General features: G+C 47.3%; 1 pseudogene; it reads left to right on the top strand.

The window, feature by feature from the left end:
* Positions 1-2,784: 2,784 nt before the first annotated feature.
* Positions 2,785-11,604, top strand: LOC123573072 (elongation factor 1-alpha 2-like; annotated as a pseudogene).
* The last annotated feature ends 11,208 nt before the right edge of the window (positions 11,605-22,812 follow it).

The following is a 22,812-nucleotide window of genomic DNA, read 5'->3' as shown; positions in this document are numbered from 1 at the left end:
ATAAAATATGAAATTTTTTAAAAAATTAAAAATGTAATTATTTTAAAATAGCAGTATAAACTCCTTACATATTAACATATCACGTTTTTTGTTTTGTTTTTGTTTTTGAGATGGAGTTTCGCTTTTGTTGCCCAGACTGGAGTGCAATGGTGTGATCTTGGCCCACTGCAACCTTTGCCTCCTGAGTTCAAGCGATTCTCCCGCCTCAGCTTCCCGAGTAGCTGGGATTACAGGCATACGCCACAACACCCAGCTAATTTTGTATTTTTAGTAGAGACGGGGGTTTCTCCATGTGGGTCAGGCTAGCCTCGAACTCCCGACCTAAAGTGATCCACCTGCCTCCGCCTCCTTAACTGCTGGGATTACTGGCGTGAGCCACCGCGCCCAGTCAACATATCACATTTTTAATGTGTGAAGAATAACTATTTCCCAAAACAAAAAAATCATAGAAGGGTGGCATTGTTTTACATTCTTGCAGATCTCTTTACTGTCTGGCTTAATAGAAGACAGCTGGATTCTCATATCTGTTTCTTCAGCCCATTACAATTTTACATGTCATGTAGCCCCTAGAAAACACCACTGTGCACTCATGGGAGAATGAGAGGGAAAATAATGTCTTAGCATCGTTACAGAAATAGTTTCGATCTTGGAAACCCTTAGGCCTCTACGGGTCCCTAGACTGCTCTTTGGGACCTGCTTATCTAATTTATATTCGAAACTACTTTGTAAACATTCCTATAGTAGCAAAAGTCAGGAGGCCTGTGTTCTAGTCCTGTCTCCGAATGACCTGATTAGTTTTCTTGAGGAAGCCACCTGGTCTCTGGTCTGTTTTATCCTCCACTATGCCTCAGGGCTTAGCACAGCACTCTAATTACGGCTGAAATAAACAAATAGCCAGGATCTCCCAGCTGGCGAGACTGATGTGGTAACCTATATGTTCTACTGACTTTTTTAGTAGCCTCATTTTTACCAGTGCTGAAAGAAGTGCAAAGTTCCCAGGTGTAACCATCCGTCATAGCTACCATTTACCACAGGGTAGCGTTCAAGGGCTGGAACCTGGGTTCAAATCCTGGTTCTGCTGTTTATTAGCTGTATGATCTGAAGCTAGTTCATTTATCTCTTACAACAGAGTGAGACCCTGTCTCAAAAACTAAAAATAAAAGAATAATAAAAATTAGGCTGGGCACAGTGGCATACACCTGTAACCCCAGCTACTTGGGAGGCAGAGGTTGGAGATTCGTTTGAACCTGGGAGCTGGAGGTTACAGTGAGCCAAGATGGGGCCACTGCACTACAGCCTGGGTGAAAGAGTGTGACTCCGTCTCAAAAATTAAAAAAAACATAGTAATAATAATTAAAATTAAAAAATAAAACTTCATTGAGTTGTTGCAAGGATTAAATGAGATAATCTGAGTTAAGTGCTTAAAGCAACACCAGATACATGGTGAGCATTACGTAAGTGTTTGCTGCTATTGCTAATTTAAAGTCTTGCTGACCATGTGGTAGGTCCATGTGCCAGGGTAGGCACTTTATGAATGGCCCTGGGTCACTTTGACTCTAAAACTTGCTCTTAAAGAAAAACCAGGCTGGGCACAATGACTCATGCTTGTAATCCCAGCACTTTGGGAGGCCGAGCCAGGTAGATTGCTTGAGGTCAGGCGTTCGAGACCAGCCTGGCCAACATGGTAAAACCCCATCTCTACTAAAAATACAAAAAATTAGCTGGGCGCGGTGGCAGGCACCTGTAATCAATCTCAGCTACTCTGGCGGTTGAGGCAGGAGAACTGGTTGAATCTGGGAGGTGGAGGGTGCAGTGAGCCGAGATTGCACCACTGCACTCCAGCCTGAGTGACAGAGCAAGACTCCATCAGAAAGAAAAGAAAGAAAGAAAAGAAGAAAGAAAGAAAGAGGAAGGAAGGAAGGAAGGAAGGAAGGAAGGAAGGAAGGAAGGAAGGAAGGAAGGAAGGAAAGAAGGAAGGAAGGAAGGGCCTAATTTTTCAAGTAATATATTCTATTATTTTAAAAATTTGGGTCAGGGATGGTGGCTCACACCTATAATCCCAACACTTTGTGAGGCCAAGGCAGGTGGATTGCTTGAGCTCAAGGGTTTGAGACTGGCCTGGGCAATATGACAAATCTCTGTCTCTCCTAAAAATACAAAAATGAGCCAGGTGTGATGGCATGTGCCTGTGGTCCCAGCTACTTGGGGCGCTGAGGAAGGAGGATTGCTGAAACCCAGTAGGTTGAGGAGGTCGAAGTTGCAGTGAGCCATGTTTATGCCATTGCACTCCAGCCTGGATGACAAAGTAAGACCTTGTCTCTAAAAATTAAAATTAAAATTTAAAAATTCAAAGTCTTCTCCATCACACTGCCCAGTTACTGTCCCTTCTGACTCTCGACTTATTTGGGAACTTTCTTCTTGGTTGATGGGAAGCTTTAGAAGTAGACGTAGGCCAGGTGCAGTGGCTCATGCCTGTAATCCCAGCACTTTGGGAGGTCGAGGTGGGTGGATCATGAGGTCAGGAGTTCGAGACCAGCCTGACCAACATGGTGAAACCATGTCTCTACTAAAAATATAAAAATTAGCTGGGCATGGTGGTATGTGCCTGTAATCCCAGCTATTCAGGGGGCAGAGCCAGGAGAATCACTTGAACCCAGGAGGTGGAGGTTGCAGTGAGCCAAGATCACGCCACTGTACTCCAGCCTGGGTGACAGAGCAAGACTCTGTTAAAAAAAAAAAAAAAAAAAAGGATCCCTGGAGTTCTTCTTCTCACTCCTAGTCCAGATGGGCAAAGGCTCCTTCACATACTTCTGGGTGCTGAACAAGCTAAAGGCAGGGTGGGAACGTGGCTGTATTCGTCCATTCTCACACTGCTAATGAAGACATACCTGGGTCATTTACAAAGGAAAGAGGTTTAATTGACTCACAGTTCAGCATGGCTGGGGAGGCTTTAGGAAACTTACAATCATGGTAGGAGGGGAAGCAAACATGTCCTTCTTCATGTGACGGCAGGAAGGAGAATGAAAGCCAAGCAAAGGGGGAAGCTCCTTAAAAGAACCATCAGACCTTGTGAGAACTTACTATCACAAGAATAGTATGAAGGAACCACCCCCATGATTCAATTACCTCCCACCGGGTCCCTCCCACCACAGGTGGGGATTGTGGGAACTACAGTTCAAGATGAGATTTGGGTGGGGACACAACCAAACCGTAACAGTGGCATCACCATCGACATCTTTCTGTAGAAGTTTGGGGCGAAGCAATGCTATGTCACCATCATTGATGCCATGGGTCACTGTGACTTCATCAAACACATGATCACAAGCACCTTACAGCTACCACCAGGGTTGCCTCGGCCCTGCTGTGGGGATGGGCAGGGGGTGTCCCAGGCCAGGTCTGAGCTGGGCCTTCCTCTCTCAGGCTAGGCAGACTGTGCTGTGCTGATTTTAGCAAGCGGTGTAGGAGAGTGTGAGGCTGTCATCTCCAAGAACAAGCAGACGTGTGAACACACACTGTTGGCCTATACACTGGGCGTGAAGCAGCTCACTGCGGCAGTCAACAAGATGGACATCACAGAGCCACCTTACGGTAGTACATGCTTTGAGGAGATCAGCAAGGAGGTGAAGGCTTATATCAAGAAAATTAGTTACAACTCCCAGACTGTGGGCCGGGCGCGGTGGCTCAAGCCTGTAATCCCAGCACTTTGGGAGGCCGAGACAGGCAGATCACGAGGTCAGGAGATCAAGACCATCCTGGCTAACACGGTGAAACCCCGTCTCTACTAAAAAATACAAAAAACTAGCCGGGCGAGGTGGCGGGTGCCTGTAGTCCCAGCTACTCGGGAGGCTGAGGCAGAAGAATGGCGTAAACCCAGGAGGCAGAGCTTGCAGTGAGCTGAGATCCGGCCACTGCACTCCAGCCTGGGCGACAGAGTGAGACTCCGTCTCAAAAAAAAAAAAAAAAAAACTCCCAGACTGTGCCCTTCGTGCCCATCTCAGGCCAGCATGGGGACAGCATGCTGGAACCTGGCAGCAAGGTGAGGGACAGCTGGGCAGGGCCAATTAAATGAGACTTGCCCATTCAAATCTTTGAGCTTCTCCTGGAATAAATACCCAGTATTCACGGTGTGCTCATGGACTGATCACCGGGAACGATCTCCATCCCCTTTTGGGGGATGCTTTGACCTCCATTTTACAGGTGAGTGAAATGAGTACACCCAAGACTATATAATCAGTAAGCATAAAACTGTGTGGACTGATGTTGTGGCCACTAGGTATGTGTGGCTATTTAAATTACTAATATGAAATCAAATGAAATAATTCCTTAGCTACATTTCAAGTGCCCAGCAACCACATATGGCTCTCATATTGAACAGCGAGTGCAGTAGCAGACTATTTACATCATTGCAGAAAGTTCCATTGGGCAGTGCTGGTGGGATCTAGAATTCTAGCCTATGCTTACAGTAGTATCTAAGCTATCCCACCTTAGGCAGTGTGGGCGCAATACAAATGTGTCTAAGACACAGTCCCTGTGCTCAGGGATCCCACGTTCAAGTAGATTTTTTTTGTTGTTTTTTGTTTTTTGTTTTTTTTTTTGAGACGGAGTCTCGCTGTGTCGCCCAGGTTGGAGTGCAGTGGCCGGATCTCAGCTCACTGCAAGCTCTGCCTCCCGGGTTTTTACGCCATTCTCCTGCCTCAGCCTCCCGAGTAGCCGGGACTACAGGCGCCCGCCACCTCGCCCGACTAGTTTTTTGTATTTTTTAGTAGAGACGGGGTTTCACCATGTTAGCCAGGATGGTCTCGAACTCCTGACCTCGTGATCCGCCCGTCTCGGCCTCCCAAAGTGCTGGGATTACAGGCTTGAGCCATCGTGCCCGGCCTCAAGTAGGTTTTGACATCTCTAGACAAGTATCTCCCTACCAAAATAGTTGAGTTCTAACATCAGACCTGAATTCAAGCCCCAACTCTATCCTTTGCCCACAGTAAAGGAGCAGCTGAGGTATTAATATTAATGCTCTGGAACTTTGGCCTCACTTCATGGGGTTGTAAGAATTAAACAAAAGACTTCACATCCACTGACACAGACAGTTGGTGCTCGCAGGCTAATTGCTATTACTTAGTATATTTGCCTAAAGCCTACCTTTTCTATAATTGACTTGAGAATTCTTAGCCTTTTCCTCCATGTGTACATAGCTATCTTTTTCTGATTATAAAATTAATGTCTAACATCTTTACAATAAGCATTTCGTGCAGATACGAAGCATAAACTGCCACCCCATGACTTATAACCTAGTTATAGATAACCTAGTTATAGATGATAACCTAGTTATAGATAACCTAGTTATAGATAGCCTAGTTACAGATAACCTAGTTATAGATGATAGCTTAGTTATAGATAACCTAGTTATAGCTAGCCTAGCTATAGATGATAACCTAGTTATAGATAGCCTAGTTATAGATAACCTAGTTATAGATGATAACCTAGTTATAGATAGCCTAATTATAGATAACCTAGTTATAGATCATAACCTAGTTATAGATAACCTAGTTATAGATATAACCTAGTTATAGATGACCTAGTTATAGATAACCTAGTTATAGATAACCTAGTTAGTTTCCATGCAATTCTTTCTAGGTATTCACAGCTGGACTCAAACTATACATAATGCTCTATACACATTTTTAAAACTTTCCTTGCCATTTAAACTATTGGAGAGTTAATGGGTGTTTTATATCACATCTCACTAGGTAGGTCGTTTGGCTATATCCATGATTCACGGTAAATGGCGATTAATGATTTAAGACTGAGTGCTTCACATGTATACAACCCCATGATGAAGGCATTTTACTCCCAGGTGAAGTAAGAAAACTGGGACACAGTGCAGTTAGGGAATAGCCTAAGGTCACTAGCTTCTGTTGTTTCTAATTTTATTAAAAACTGCCATAATTGGGCTGGGCATGGTGGCTTGTGCCTGTAATCCTATCACTTTGGGAGGCCAAGGTGGGAGGATCTCTTGAGCCCAGGAACCGAAGATATCAGTCGGCCAACATAGTGACAAAACATCTCTACAAACAAAAAAAAAAAAAGAAAGAAAACTTAGCCAGGCGTGATGGTGCATGCTAATGAGGAGGCTGGGATGGGAGGATTGCTTGAGCCTGGAAGGTCAAGGCTGCAGTGAGCCACGATCATGCCCCTGCACTCTAGCCTGGATGACAGAGTGAGGACCCCGTCTCAAAAAACAAAAAAGCAAAACAAAAAAACTGCCATAATTAAGAATGTTAACTCTATTTAAAAAATTAAAACCTTCCATAAGCATCTTGGTAAATAAATCTTTCCATGTGTCTTTGGTAGTGTAATTATAATCAGCTCCTAATGAAATAAATTCCTCGTGAACCACTGGGCATGGTGGCTCAAACCTGTAATCCCAGCACTTTGGGAGGCTGAGGCTGGAGCATTACTTGTGGCCAGGGGTTCAAGACTAGCGTGGGCAATGCAGCAAGACCATGCCTCTACAAGAGTTTCATTTTTTAAAAAAACAAAGCAAGGGTATGCATTATTTTTGGAGTCTTTTGACACAGACTGCCCAATTGCCCTTGAGAAAGGACTAGACCTGCAGGGACAGAGTGTCCCTTCAAATGGTGACTGAGCGCCAGCATGCCTGGCACTGTCCTTGGTGCTGAGAGTGCAGCCGTGAATGAGAAGCAACTCTGCTCTTGGAGCTCAGTCTCCTGGGAGACTGGGAAGGGACAATAAGGCAGATGATGACTAAGTGCTTCAGAACATTCTACAAAAAGGTGAAGGGACACAGTGTGGGAGAGTTACTGTACATCAGGTATTCAAGCAGGGGTGGGTTCTAAGATGACTTTAGAGCAGAAACCTGAAGCCTCAGTGCCTGTTTCCCATAACCTGAGTATTATCACACATCTCAGCTAGTGACACACATGAATTTCATCCCCATGTCCTCCGAGCATTTATTACACACCTACTGTGTTCTAGATGCCAAAAGAACAAAGCATGTCAGCCTGCAGCTAGTGAACTAGATATTCAACTTGTGGTTTACTGACCTCATAGGCTTGTAGTAGGACTATGGGTTGGCATAGAACCAAGTGAGTCACCAAGTTCATCAAACCAACGGGTAAAGTTCATCACTACCTCACCCTGACTGCAGGCCCAGTGGGAAGAGGCTTGTATTTGGGTCTGGGGAGTTGGTCTCATTTTCAACTTCTTATCTGGTCAATGTCAGTCACTGGGCCCTGGGCAACCCACTTCTGATCCTCAATTCTCCTTTCTGAGAAAGATAAAATATTCCTCTTACAAACTTGAATTATTTATATAAAAGTGCTTACTAAAAAATGCTTTCAGAGCCTCCTACCCACTACTCCTCCACCCCAAAAAGAGTTGAATATGAATAGAAACAGTAGCTTTATTCCTTGGGCTACCAATTTTTGAGTCCATGAGGCAAGAGGTGCTTTGTGTGGCTTCTATACTGTGTAGCTCTGGTTCTCTGCCATGGAAGGTTTCCCTTGTCTAGAGCCCTCGTCCCCCACCTGCCAAAGCCTCCCCTGATGCAATCACTGCATCCTCCAGTATCTGAGGGTCAACCAGCTACTGAGAGGCCTTCCTCTATTGTGCTAAGGTTGGAGTTGGCATTGTTTTTGATGCTGATGGGAGACTGAAGTTTTGAAGCCTAGAGATTTACTCCAGGACCTGTGACTGGAAAGGAGAAGCATTTTATTGAGATTCTGACAGTGTATTGGATCTAAGCCTATGTGTCTACCAACTCTGCTGCTGTGATAGTCCGGCTGCCCACTTAGCCCTTAATATCAGCCACCTTTGGCCGGGCGCGGTGGCTCAAGCCTGTAATCCCAGCACTTTGGGAGGCCGAGATGGGCGGATCACGAGGTCAGGAGATCGAGACCATCCTGGCTAACACGGTGAAACCCCGTCTCTACTAAAAAATACAAAAACTAGCCGGGCGAGGTGGCGGGCGCCTGTAGTCCCAGCTACTCGGGAGGCTGAGGCAGGAGAATGGCGTGAACCCGGGAGGCGGAGCTTGCAGTGAGCTGAGATCCGGCCACAGCACTCCAGCCTGGGCGACAGAGCGAGACTCCGCCTCAAAAAAAAAAAAAAAAAAAAAAAAAAATATCAGCCACCTTTGTTCCTTCTATACCTCTTCTGTCCTGTGTTTCCAGTCTTTGAAGGCAAAGATTATGTATCTAAGCTTTGCACTTGATCTTAGCCAAAATGCCAAGAAGCAATTGTCTGTAAGCTTTGGCCAGGGTTTTCAGATGAGTAAATATTATATCTTCTTAAAAAGTATGCGTAAAATGCATTGCCATACTGAAAATCATCCCCTGGAAGGTCTTACGTTCAACAGTGGTGGCTTTGCTTACAAGTCAGCATCCTTAGGAACAGTTTTGAGACCCTGAAGCACATTCTTTAGGGCACTGATATGGTTTGCCTCTATGTCCCCACCCAAATCTCACCTTGAATTGTAATAATCCCTGTGTCAAGGGTGGGACCAGGTGGAGATAATTAAATCATGGGGGCGGTTTCCCCCATTATGTTCTCATGATAGTGAGTGAGTTCTCACGAGATCTGATGGTTTTATAAGGGGCTTTTCTCTCTTTGCTCGGCACTTCTCCTTCCTGCTGCCATGTGAAGAAAGATGTGCTTGCTTCCCTTCCACCATGATTGTTAGTTTCCTGAGGCCTCCCCAGCCATGCAGAACTGTGAGTCAATTAAACCTCTTTTCTTTATAAATTACCCAGTCTTGGGTATCTCTTTATTAGCAGTGTGAGAGCAGACTAATATAGGCAACTTCACTAGGAAATGTCTGAGTCTTTAGAAACTTTAGTCTTAGTATTTATTTATTTATTTATTATTTACTTTGAGATGGAGTCTTGCTCTGTCACCCAGGCTGGAGTGCAGTGGAGTGATCTTGGCACACTGCAACCTCTGCCTCCCGGGTTCAAGCGATTCTCCTGCCTTAGCCTCCCCGAGGAGCTGGGACTACAGGCACAAACCACCGTGCCAGGGTGATTTTTGTATTTTTAGTAGAGACAGGGTTTCGCCAGATTGGCCAGGCTGGTCTTGAACTCCGGACCTCAGGTGATCCACCCACCTCAGCCTCTCAAAGTGCTGGGATTACAGGCATAAGCCACTGTGCTGGGCTGTCTTAGTTTTTAGAATGAGTGTTAGAGGCCAGGCATGGTAGCTCATGCCTATAATCCCAGCACTTTGGGAGACCAAGGTGGGTGGATCACCTGAGGTCGGGAGTTCAAGGCCAGCCTGGCCAACATGGTGAAACCCCGTCTCTACTAAAATACAAAACTTAGCCTGGCACGCTGGCATGCACTTGTAGTCCCAGCTACTTGGGGAGGCTGAGGCAGGAGAATCGCTTGAACCCGGGAGGTGGAGGTTGCAGTGAGCCGAGATTGTGCCACTCTACTTCAGCCTGAGTGACAGAGTGAGACTGCATCAAGAAAAAAAAAAAAAAGGAAAAGAAAAAAAAGAATGAATGTTAGAGTATTTGAATTTTACTTTTATTCTTACTCCTGACACTTATTTAACTTGCTGTACGTTAACAAGTCCCTACCTTCTCTGGACCTCAGTTCTTCCACCTGTGTAATGAACAGATAGAATGGGATCTAAGGGATATTCAGATTCCAGGAATCTCTGCTTTCTGAAATATATTAGCTTGATGCAGGGAGCCAATCTCACAGTGCCTGTGAGATTTAATCATAATCATTTAGCAAGTGCACAGTAGATATCATGAGATGGCTCGTGTGTGGTCTTTTGTGTCTTTACAACAGCCCATAAGGTAGATGGTGAGATCTCTGTTTCACAGATGGGGAAACCAAGGTTGAGGATGCATCCCTTGAGGTTCATGTTAATTGCAGGCTGGGTCCTGGATCAGACCCACGCCCTCTCTGGGCTGAATGAGCTGCACATTTGGTGGCTTTTGCAGATGCCCTCGTTTGAAGGCTGTAAAGCCACCAGGAAGGAAAGGAATGTGGCAGGCGTGACACTGCTAAAAGCACTGGACTCAATCACACCGCTACCCACTCCACAGACAAGCCCCCGCAGCTGCCCCCGAAAGGCGGGTACAAGACTGGGGGTAAGTTCATGCCTTGTGGAGGTGCTTGGGGTTGGGGGCCTACTGGGGTCTGGTTGCTGATGGCCCTGAGTGCTCTGTCCCTCCAGGTATTGGCACTGTGCTTGCGGGGCAGGTGGAAACAGGCATAGTGGTGACCTTCGCCCCATGCAACATCACCATGGAAGTCAAGTCCGTGGAGATGCACCAAGGCCCTGCCTGGTGACAAGGTGGGCTTCCATGTGAAGAACGTATCAGTAAAGGACATCAGGCGAGGTGACATGGCAGGACAGCAAGAATGACCTGCCCTCAGAGGTGGTGAGCTTCGTCTCCCAGATGAGACACCCACGGAGGGGCATGTCCCGCTGCTCCTAGGGCTGCTGGCTCACTCAGAGTGGTCACAGGGCATGGGCTCTGTATTAGGCTCTTGACCACTGTGGAGGTGGAGCCAGACTGCCTGGGTTAGAATTCTTACTCTGCCTCCTATTTGTGTGCACTCTTGAACAAACCAATGTACTTCAATGAATCTATTAGTTTCCACAATACCATCATGAAAAGCAGTATTTCTTTTTTTCTTTTTCTTTTTTTTTTTTTTTTTTTTTTTTGAGAAGGAGTCTGACTCTTGCCGAGACTGCAGTGCATTAGCAGGATCTCAGCTCACTGTAACCTCCCCTCCCAGGTTCAAGTGATTCTCCTGCCTCAGCCTCCCAAGTAGCTGGGACTACAGGCACATGCCACCACGCTCAGCTAATTTTTGTATTGTTAGTAGAGAGGGGGTTTCACCATGCTGGCCAAGCTGATCTTGAACTCCTGACCTCAAGTGATCCACTCGCCTCGGCCTCCCAAAGTGCTGGGATTACAGGCATGAGCCACCATGCCTGGCCGAAAAGCAGTATTTCTTAAACCAGGTGGTTTACAATCACCTGGGAAAGTGTTTCAAAAATACAGATTCTGGGGCTGGGCACATGTTGGCCAGGCCAGACATGGCGAAACCCCGTCTCTACTAAAAATACAAAAATTACCTGGGCATGGTGGCATGTGCCTGTAATCCCAGCTACTAGGGTGGCTGAGGCAGGAGGATCGCTTGAACCTGGGAGGCGGAGGTTGCACTGAGCAGAGATCCTGCCACTGCACTCCAGCTTCGGCAACAGAGTGAGACTCCATCTCAAAAAATTAAAAAATAAAATGTGCCCAAGGCACCTGACCTCTTAGTTGGTCAGGGTCACCTCCTTTGGATGGGGCTTAGCTGATGCCCCCCTTTCTCCCCTCCCCATCCCACCCTGGCCTCCAGGTGATCATTCTCAACTACTTTGGCTGCATCACAGCTGGCTACTCACCAGTTTTGTACCGCCACACAGCCCACATTGCCTGCAAGTTTGCAGAGCTGCAAGTTTGCAAACCAGCACTTGGGCAAGAAAGTGGAAGATAACCCCAGAGCTTTGAAGTCTGGGAACTTGGCCATCGCCCAGATGATCCTGGGCAAGCTCATGTGTGTGGAAAGCTTCTGAGACAACCTGCCCCTCAGTGAGGCCCAACAGCACCTGGCCACCAGGGCTGCCCCTTCCTTCTTCTGGGTCCAGGAAGCCAGTTGGCCACCTGAGGCAGGCAGTGGAACCTAGTTGCAAGGATCTGAGAGCCAGGTTAGAAGAGCCCACAGAGAGAAAGGGGCTTTCCCAGTGTCACACAGCAAGATGGGGGTGACTCAAAGTGTTCATGGACCCACTTCACAGTCATGCCCTGGGAGTTAGAAATGCAGAGTCTGGGCCGGGCGCGGTGGCTCATGCCTGTAATCCCAGCACTTTGGGAGGCCGAGGCGGGCGGATCACGAGGTCAGGAGATCGAGACCATCCTGACTAACACGGTGAAACCCCGTCTCTACTAAAAATACAAAAATTTAGCCGGGTGTGGTTGCAGGCGCCTGTAGTTCCAGCTACTTAGGAGGCTGAGGCAGGAGAATGGCGTGAACCCGGGAGGCGGAGCTTGCAGTGAGCCGAGATCCTGCCACTGCACTCCAGCCTGGGTGACAGAGCGAGACTCCGTCTCAAAAAAAAGAAGAGGGAGAGGGAATGCTGCTGGCTGTCTGACTCAACAAACGGATTTAAGTGACTGTCAGGGAGTGGGGACAGAATCCGTAGTGCTGTGGGCAAAGCTGGCATCCCTACCCCCTCAACAGGGTCCTTGCCTTGGCCAGTCAGATCTCCCACAGCCATGCAAGACAAGATGCCCCGTCTATTGCTGCGGTGTCTGGGATGCCAAATAAGGAGGCCGTGTACCTGGCGGAGAAGGAGACAGAATAAATACCATGTAATTATTTGTGCCAGGAGACAACCTCTTACCTCTGCCTCCCTCCTTCCCTCGGGCCTGGTCATGTGCACGTGTGCCAACCTCCCCCATCACACGGTGAGTTCTGGTAGGCAGGGGTGGGTCTCACTCAACGCTGACTTTAACTCCTAGCCAGGGCATGGCACAGAGCGGATGCTCACTACTTGTTCATTGAGTGACTTTCTGGTGACCTGAAGTCATTCTCAATTTCTTCCCCTCTGTCATCCATTCTGTCACCCATTTCTGTCAGTTCTTCCTCCGAAATGCCCCAGGGTCAGCGCTCACTATCTGCTGCATGGGAAGCAGTCTAGGTAGTTAGTGGTTACAAGCATGGGCTTTGGAGTTGAGTTTTCTGGGTTTGAATCTTGATTCCACCTACTAAGTTGCAGGGAGGCCTCAGGAGACTCATCTTTTCTCCGCACCTCCAGGTCGTTACTAACATGCTTCCCTCTGCCAAGAATGACCTCTCCTAATATCCCCACCTAGTGCATCTCATCCTCCAAGGCCCAACCCATCGGTCACTCTTTCTGAAGGCTGCCCTGAGCCCCTGGGCAGGAAGCATCTCTCTTCCCTCCTGGTTCTACTAAAGCGTAGGTCAGACTTCTTGAACTAGCAGTTATGATATGGTAATAGACTATAGACCATGTCATGTTCATCTATGCATTCATTTATTTTGTTTTTGAGCAAGTATGATTGAGCACCTACCATGTGCCAGGCACTGTTCTAGTCACTGGTGAATGAAAGCACCAAAGCCCCTGGCCCTGGGGAGCTGGCATTTTAGCTTCCCCCCTGGTCCTAGAGGCAGCTCTAATGTGGTACAAACCACTTAGTCTTAGAGTCAGGGGAGCTAGGCTCAAATATTGGCCCTGATCTTCCATAGCTAAGAGATCCTGGGTACGTTTCCTTTTCTTTTTCTTTTTCTGGAGTGTGCAGTGGCATGATCTCAGCTCACTGCAACCTCTATCCCCCAAGTTCAAGCAGTTCTCCTGCCTCAGCCTCCTGAGTAGCTGGGATTACAGGTGTGTGCCACCACGCATGCCTGGCTAATTTTTTTTTTTCAGTAGAGACAGGGTTTTGCCATGTTGGTCAGGCTGGTCTTGAACTGCTGACCTAAGGTGACCTACTTGCCTCAGCTTCCCAAAGTGCTGAGATTACAGGCGTGATCTCAAAAAAAAAAAAAAACCATGCAGAATCTGGCTGTGTGCAGTGGCTCATACCTGTAATCCTAGTGCTTTGGGAGGCTGAGGAAGGAGGATTGCTTGAGGCCAGGAGTTTGAGGCCAGCCTGAGCAACATAGTGAGACCCCCATCTCTATAAAACATTTTAAAAATTGGCTGGGCATGGTGGTGTTTGGGGATGCTGAGGTGGGGGGAATGGCTTGGGCACAGGAGTTGGAGGCTGCAGTGAGCTATGATCACGCCACTGAACTCCAATCTTGGAGACAGAGCAAGACCCTGTCTCAGAAAGAAAAAAGAAAAAGAAAGATAAACAGAAGAATCTCACTCTCGGCCTGGCGCGGTGGCTCAAGCCTGTAATCCCAGCACTTTGGGAGGCCGAGACGGGCGGATCACGAGGTCAGGAGATCGAGACCATCCTGGCTAACACGGTGAAACCCCGTCTCTACTAAAAAAATACAAAAAAATAGGTGGGCGCCTGTAGTCCCAGCTGCTCCGGAGGCTGAGGCAGCGTAAACCTGGGAGGCGGAGCTTGCAGTGAGCTGAGATCCAGCCACTGCACTCCAGCCCGGGCAACAGAGCGAGTCTCCGTCTCAAAAAAAAAAAAAGAATCTCACTCTCCATCTAGACCTGCTGAATTCAAATCTGCATTTTAACAAGATCCCCCAGGTAAATGGGCTTCACATCAGTGTTTGAGAAACACTGTTCCAGAGAAGGTGAGTAGAGCAGAGATGGGTAAGGATGTTTTTCCCTTCCTGCTGTCTAAGACGGTGGCTTTCGAACCTGCTGGATTATCATAACTACTGATGAAGCCTTTTAAACCCAGAAGCTCACACCCTGATAGAGTTACCTGGTTAAGGCTGCAGCCTAGGAGTCTGTTTCTTAGACTCCCCAGGTATCCTTTGCATGGCTGGGCTTGAACTACATTCTGAACTCAAATATCCAGGGAGTAAGCTCTTTCATGCTAGTGCTTCTGTGCCAGGTTCTGTGCTACATGTTAGACATTTGTGCCTGAGCAAGAAGAACAAGCCCTTCAGGTCTCCCAGTTAATGAAGAAAAGGGTGAATCTACATTCACCCTTTTAGAGCTGGGCTAAAGAGGCTGCCAACATAAATCTTGCAATGTTGGGTTAGGTCTTCCTACCCATACCAAAAGTATTATGAGACACAAAGCCAGGAACCGAAGCCTTTTCTTTTGCAACATGAAGTCAGGGACTTCAAGAACCCTCAGGAGCTGGGCGCGGTGGCTCACGCCTGTAATCCCAGCACTTTGGGAGGCTAAGGTGGGTGGATCACCTGAAGTCAGGAGTTCAAGACCAGCCTGGCCAACATGACGAAACCCTGTCTCTACTAAAAATACAAAAATTAGCCAGGCATGGTGGCAGGCGCCTGTAATCCCAGCTACTGGGGAGGCTGAGGCAGGAGAATCAATCGCTTGAACCCAGGAGGTGGAGGTTGCAGTGAGCTGAGATCGCGCCATTGCACTCCAGCCTGGGCAAAAGAGTGAAACTCCGTCCCCAAAAAACAAAAAACAAACAAACAAAAAACCTCAGGTGAAGCGAACCCCAGGTTGACAGTTGACTGTGAGAACCACCGCATGGGTTGTGATGGGCATGGGGGAATTGCTGGTTGCTTGGAGGCTGGGAGTGTTCCTTTGGTAGGATGACAGTGCACCAAAGGGAAAGCTTTCCCTGTGATCATTGCTGATGGCAGCAGGAGAGTTGGGCAGCTAAGAATATAAGGACTGGTGTGAGACTTCTAGTTTATTTTTGTTTTCATTTTTGAGACAGAGTCTTGCTCTGTCACCCAGGTTGGAATGCAACGGTGCAATCTCAGCTCACTGCAACCTCCGCCTCCCGGGTTCAAGCAATTCTCCTGCCTCAGCCTCCCCAGTAGCTGGGATTACAGGTGCCAATCACGACGCCCGGCTAATTTTTTTTTTTTTTTTTAATAGAAGCAGGGTTTCACCATGTTGGCTAGGCTGGTCTCAAACTCTTGACTTCAGGTGACCCACCCGCCTCAGCCTCCCACAGTGCTGGGATTACAAGCGTGAGCCACTGCTCCTGGCCAACTTCTAGGTTTTTAACCATTGCAGCCAACTTCTCTGCCTCACTTTCCTCACCTGTAATTTGGGTACAAGAAATGTACTGTGAATTGCTGGGAGAATGAACATGAGCTCATATATATAACTCAAATTATCACGTTCTTGGCTTACTTGACCTCTTTGCAAGTGTCCCATAGCTCCTGCTCTGAAAAGTATTCCCCCTATTTCTCCATGTCCTCTGTCCTAGGTCACTTCTCTGTGTGTGACATGAAGCAGACAGTGGCTGTTGGGACCATCAAGATTGGAGAAAAAAGCAGCTACTGGCAGCAGGGTCACCAGGGCAGCCAGCAAGGCAGCCAGGAAGTGAGTGGTAGAGCCTCACCCGGGGAAGAGTGGCTCAAGGAGAAGCCTTGGACTTGTTCTCTTGCCTGAACTGTCTTTTCTTTTTTGAGACAGAGTCTTGCTCTTCTCCCAGGCGGGAGTGCAGTGATGAGATCTCAGCTCACTGCAACCTCCACTTCCCAGGTTCAAGCAATTCTCCTGCCTCAGCCTCCTCAGTAGCTGGGATTACAGGCTCCCACCACCACGCCTGGGTAATTTTAGTATTTTTCATAGAGAAGGGGTTTCACCCTGTTGGCCAGGCTGGTCTTGAACTCCTGACCTCATCCGCCCATCTTGGCCTTCCAAAGTGCTGGGATTACAGGCATAAACCACCACGCCTGGCTGTCTGAACTATCTTAATCCTGACCCTGCTAATTGGTTTTCTTTCTGCTGATGAGTTTGAGGCATTGGATAAAGCAAAGCAAGTCTTTTCACCTCTGCCTCTACTGACCTCTGTCTCAAGCAATGAGGAGGCAGGAGGGGTACTGGGAGTCCAGATGCAAGAGCCAGACAGCTGAGGTTGTAAAGAAGAAAATGCATGGAAGGGAAACTGAGGGGAAGGTCTGGGCCCTAGCTTAGTCTATTAGCTTCTAAAATAGGATGGGCCGCTGGTGTTAGACTGCCTGATTTCATTACTGTCTTAAAAGTTCCTAGACCAGGCGTGGTGGTGCATGCCTATAATCCCAGCACTTTGGGAGGCCGAGGTGGGTGGATCACTTGAGCTCAGGAGTTCGAGACTAGCCTGGGCAGTACAGCGAGACCTCATCTCCACAAAAAATACAAAAAAACTAGCCAGGTGTGGTGGTGCATACCTGTGGTCCCAGCTACTTGAGAGGCTGAGGTGGTACGATCACTTGAGCCCAGGAGGTCAAGGCTGCAGTGAGCTGAGATCGTGCCTCTGTACTCCAGCCTGGGCAACTGAGTGAGACCCTGTCTCAAAAAAAAAAAAAAAAAAAAAAGGGCCGGTGCAGTGGCTTATGCCTGTAATCCCAGCACTTTGGGAGGCTGAGGAGGGCAGATCACTTGAAGTCAGGAGTTTGAGACCATCCTAGCCAACATGGCGAAACACCATCTCCACTAAACTACAGAAATTAGCTGGGCATGGTGGCGCATACCTGTAGTCCCAGCTACTCAGGAGGCTGAGGCACAAGAATTGCTTGAATCTGGGAGGTGGAGGTTGCAGTGAGCTGAGATCACACCACTGCACTCCAACCTGGGTGACAGAGCAAGACTCTGTCAAAAAAAAAAAAAAAAAAAAGCTGGACACGGTGGCTCACGCCTGTAATCCCAGCACTTTGGGAGGCCAAGGCAGGTGGATCACCTGAGGCCAGGAGTTTGAGACCAGCCTGGCCAACATGGCAAAACCCTGTCTCTACCAAAAATACAAAAATTAGCCAGGCCTGGTGGTGGGCACCTGTAATCCCAGCTACTCGGGAAGCTGAGGCAGGAGAATTGCTTGAACCTGGGAGGTGGAGGTTGCAGTGAGCCGAGATCGCGCCACTCCACTACAGCCTGGGTAACAGGGAAACTCCTCCATCTCAAAAAAAAAAAAAAAGTTACTAAACTTCTATGTGTTTGTCTGCTCATCTGTAAAATGGGAAAGCAATAGTATCTGCCTCCACAGGGATGTTGAAGGTTGAGTGAGCTGGTGCCTGGTGGGGACAGTAAATTAGTTATTAATCATCCACTCTCATTATCACAGTGTGGGCACTAGAGCCAATTAAGAGTTATTCTGGAAAGTTTGTTTGAAGAAAAGGTGGAGGTGGGGTGGGGACTGAGCTTTTGAGAATGAGTTCAATTTTATATCTTCCCAGGTACCTGTTTCCCTTTAAGTTACATAGAAGTTGCAAGAAGTCCCATATATCCTTCACCCAGATTCCCCATATCTTTTATTGATTGGTTGATTGAGGGGGAGGGCCGGGTATTGTCTGGCTCCATCACCCAAGCTGGGGTGCAGTGGTTGGATCATAGTTCATTGCAGTCTCAAACTCCTGGACTCAAAAGATCCTCCTGCCTTAGCCTCTTGCATGGCTGGGATTTTAGATGTGTGCCACCATGTCCAGCAGAGTCCCTAAAACTTAACTTTACCATGTTCTGCAGTGAGAAGGTATATCCAAACCTACCCCCAAAGGCCAAGGGAGCTGATGGGCTGAAGAAAGAGGATGACAAATCTAGTTTCTCAGAAAGAAACATGTAAGACACTTAGAAGAGAAGTCACGTCTCAGGCAGCCATGAGACAGTAGGTCCCTGTACTATTACCCCCAAGACCCAGGGCTCATATACCACAGGGAAAGGGTATATGTGATTCAGAAGAAATGTGTAGGACAATTGAGGTCAACCCTCTAGGAAAGGCAAAAACGCTATGTGTGACATAGCCTATGATTTGCTTAAGAAGAGGATTTACATTAAGAGTTTACAATGCTAACATCAAGGTTGTTTTGACCTAAAGGGCAGGATTTACAGCCCTTAATAGTAGATAAAGTAGAAATCATAGAGACATTCCTGGAACTGGGGTTAATCAGAAGTCAGGAACAGTGGTTCATGCCTGGAATCCTAGCACTTTGGGAGGCCAAGATGTCCAGGAGTTCAAGACAAACTTGGACAACATAGCAAGACCTGTTTCTAAAAAAAAAAAAAAAAAATCAGAAGTCAATATGGCAGATTAAAATCCAAAATCCAAGATGAAGTTCCCTTAGCCTCTACATGCTACATTTGCTTTATTATTTCCCCTCTAAATTTGTTTCATTCTGAGCCACTTGAGAGTAAGCTGCAGATATGATGCGGGTCTACTCCAAATACTGAATGTGCTTTTATTTAAACACAAGAACATTTTCTTACATAACCAAGATCCAGTAATCAGAATGAGGGCATCAACATGATACATTTCTGAAATCTACAGACCTTATTCAGATTTCGCCAATTGTCCCAATAACATGCTTTATAGCAAAAGAAAATCCAGGACCATGTGTTACATGCAGTTGTTTCTTTTCTTTTCTTTTCTTTTTTCTTTTTTTTTTCTTTTCTTCTTCTTCTTTTTTTTTTTTTTAGGCAGAGTTTTGCTCTTGTTGCCCAGGTTGGAGTGCAATGGCACAATCTTGGCTCACTGCAACTTCTACCTCCCTGTTCAAGCGATTCTCCTGCCTCAGCCTCCCAAGTAGCTGGGACTACAGGTGCCCGCCACCACACCTGGCTAATTTTTTGTATTTTTAGTAGAGATAGGGTTTCACCATGTTGGCCAGGCTGGTCTCGAACTCCTGACCTCAAGTGATCCACCCACCTCGGCCTCCCAAAATGCTGGGATTACAGGCATGAGCCACCACACCTGGCCCATTCAGTGGTTTCTTTATTCCAAGTTTCGAAGCAGCCCCTCCTGGGAGTCTGGCTAAAACCCCAGCTCTGAGTTGGCCAGTGGGTACTTGATGGTGGAGGTTCAAAGGAGGGGCCTTTTCCATTCACCCTCCTCCATCAATCCAGTTTCCCAGAAGTGCCCTCTGGTCCCTCTGGGTGAAATCAGGGGAGGCTGGGACTTCTATCTCGCCTATGGCTTATGGGGATGAGAGAAGGGAATTGTGGCAGCAGAAGGAAGCGGCTTGGTTCCTTCCCTACCAAAACCTGCTGTGTTCTCCTCTTTCCATCAATTCGTTCCTATTAAAGGAACTGGCTGACTCAAAGCTAGCTATAGCCTGGAACGTGGGTTCTGGTCTCCTATGCTGAGGATTCAGTGCGAGCCAGGGGGCCCTCTTACTGTCCGGGGTTGAAGTCCTTGTGTATCAGAGCCATCTTTATGCCTGCAGGATGACTTTCTCTTGATTACAATACCATGTCTAACACTTTTTAGAGGAGGGTATTGCTTGGATATACCAGCTTTATATTAATAACAAGAGTCACAATTTATTTCAGCCTTATCATGTGCTTTACATAATTATCTTAATTTTTACAACAACCTTATGAGATACAGGTACCCATTTTACAGATGAGGAAAACTGAGGCTGATAGGATTCTAATTACAGACTGAGCATCCATAATCTGAAAACCCCAAATCTGGAATGCTCTAAACTCTGAAACACTTTGAGCACTGACATGAAGCCACAGTGGAAAATTTCACACTTGTCCTCATGTGACAGGTGGCAGTCAAAATGCACGTACACAGCACACAGTTTATTCAGCATTCCTGAGGGAAAAAAGATGCTCCCAGCCTCCGTCAGCTGTGATATCTCTTTTCCACTCCGGCTCAGATTCCCCCACGAAAGCATGTCCACAAGAGGTAACACAAGGCTGAGCATGGTGGCTCACGCCTGTAATCCCAGCACTTTGGGAGGCTGAGGCGGATGGATCACCTGAGGTCAGGAGTTCGAGACCAGCCTGGCCAACATGGTGCAACCCTGTTTCTACTAAAAATACAAAATTAGCCGTGTGTGGTGGCATGCGCCTGTAATCCTAGCTACTTTGGAGGGTGAGGCAAGAGAATCGCTTGAACCTGGGAGGCGGAGGCGGCAGTGAGCAGAGATTGCACCACTGCACTTCAGCCTGGGCGACAGAAAAATATTCCATCTCAAAAACACACACAAAAAAGAGGTAACATGATGGCACATGTGCAGGCCAGACATGCCAACTGCAGGTTCCATGCATACCTTAAATAGGGCAGAGGTCTATGCACATCACTCACTGTGGTTTTTTCATTATTATTTTCTGTTCTGTGGTGTAAATATATTGTTGAAAGTGTAAACAAAGGCCTGCAGATATGCCTATGAGTAACAGTGATAAGGAAGAGAGGAAGCAGGACAGGCAAGGTGGCTCACGTCTGCAATCTCAACACTTTGGGAGGCCGAGGCGGGTGGATCACTTGAGGTCAGGAGTTCGAGACCAGCCTGGCCAACATGGTGAAACCCTGTCTCTACCAAAAATACAAAAATTAGTTGGGTGTAGTGGCAGGTGCCTGTAATCAGCTACTTGGGAGGCTGAGGCAGGAGAATCACTTGAACCTGGGAGACGGAGGTTGCAGTGAGCCTATATGGCACCACTGCACTCCAGCCTGGGCAACAGAGCAAGACTCCATCTCAGAAAAAAAGAAAAAAGAAAAAGAGGAAGCAGTTATGTTTACAACACAGAAAGTCAAGTTGCTGGAAAAACAGGACGGAAATGTAGGTGTGAAATATCCTACAGAAGAGTATGGTGTTGGCATAAACAACATAGATGACCTAAAGAAACAGAAGGATGGCTGGGCGCGGAGGCTCACGCCTGTAATCCCAGCACTTTGGGAGGCAGAAGTGGGCGGATCACCTGAGATCAGGAGTTCGAGACCAGCCTGGCCAACATGGTGAAACCCTGTCTCTACTAAAAGTACAAAAAAACTAGCTGGGCGTGGTGGCGCACGCCTGTAGTCCCAGCTACTCAGAGGGCTGAGGCAGGAGAATCTCTTGAACCCAGGAGGCAGAGGTTGCAGTGAGCCAAGATTGTGCCACTGCACTCCAGCCTGGGCAATAGAGGGAGACTCTGTCTCAAAAAAAAAAAAAAAAAAAAGTACAAAAAATTAGCCGGGTGTGGTGGCAGGCGACTGTAATCCCAGCTACTAAGGAGGCTGAGGCAAGAGAATTGCTTGAACCTGGGAGGCAGAGGTTGCAGTGAGCCAAGACTGCGCCACTGCACTCCAGCCTGGGCAACAAGAGTGAGACTTTTTCTCAAAAAAAAAAAAAAAAAGAAAAGAAAAGAAACAGAAGGATAAACTGGTGAAATTCTATATGCTGAAAATGATGAGCAGAAGTTAATGAGAAAGAGAAAAACAATGCAGAAAGCAAAAAAATGAAGATCTTGATTGTGTATTGAAAGAGCAGATCCATCTGGCTGAGCACGATGGCTCACACCTATAGTCCCAGCACTTTGGGAGGCTGAGGTAGGTGGCTCACTTGAGGTCAGGTGTTCAAGATCAGCCTGGCCAATGTGGTGAAACCCTGTCTCTACTAAAACTACAAAAATTAGCCGGGCATGGTAGCAGGTGCCTGTAATCCCAGCTACTCAGGAGGCTGAGGCAGGAGAATTTCTTGAACCTGGGAGGTGGAGGTTGCAGTGACTTGAGATCACACCACTGCACTCCAGCCTAGGCAACAGAACAAGACTCCATTTCAAAAAAAAGAAAAAAGAAAGAGCAGATCCATCAGCATTGTACTGATGGATCCATCCAGCATGTGCCACTTAATGGTATACTGAAGGTGAAACAAGCAAGATCTATCACAATGAACAGAAAATTTAAGGAAACTGAATATTCAACAGGCTGGTCGCAGAATTTTTGGGGGTGTGAGGTCAGGGTCTCACTCTGTCACCCAGGCTGGAGTGCAGTGACATAAATATGGTTGACTGCAGACTCAGCCTCCTAGACTCAAGCAATCCTCCCACCTCAGCCTCCCAAGTAGCTGGGAACACACACACATACACCATTATGCCAGGCTAATAAGTTTTTTGTAGAGACAGGGTCTTGCCATGTTGCCCAGGCTGGTCGTAAACTCCTAGGCTCAAGCACCCTCCCATATTGGCCTCCCAAACTGTTGGGATTACAGGTATGAGCCACTGCACCTGGCTGGTTGCAGAAATTTAAGACGAAACATGATGTTACATCTTTAAAGATTTGTGGGCCAGGCAACACGGCAAGACCCCATCTCTTCAAAAAATTTTAAAAATTAGCCGGGCATGTTGGTGTGCACCTGTGGTTCCAGCTACGTGGGAGGCTGAGGTGGGAGGATCATGTGAGCCCAGGAGGTCATGGCTGCCATGAGCCAAGATCACACCACTACACTCCAGCCT

This window comes from Macaca fascicularis, chromosome 1 (genome assembly GCF_037993035.2).
Source record: "Macaca fascicularis isolate 582-1 chromosome 1, T2T-MFA8v1.1".
Taxonomy (NCBI): domain Eukaryota; kingdom Metazoa; phylum Chordata; class Mammalia; order Primates; family Cercopithecidae; genus Macaca; species Macaca fascicularis.
The sequence above is the reverse complement of the archived record's forward strand: the minus strand, read 5'-3'. Positions and strand labels throughout refer to the sequence as shown.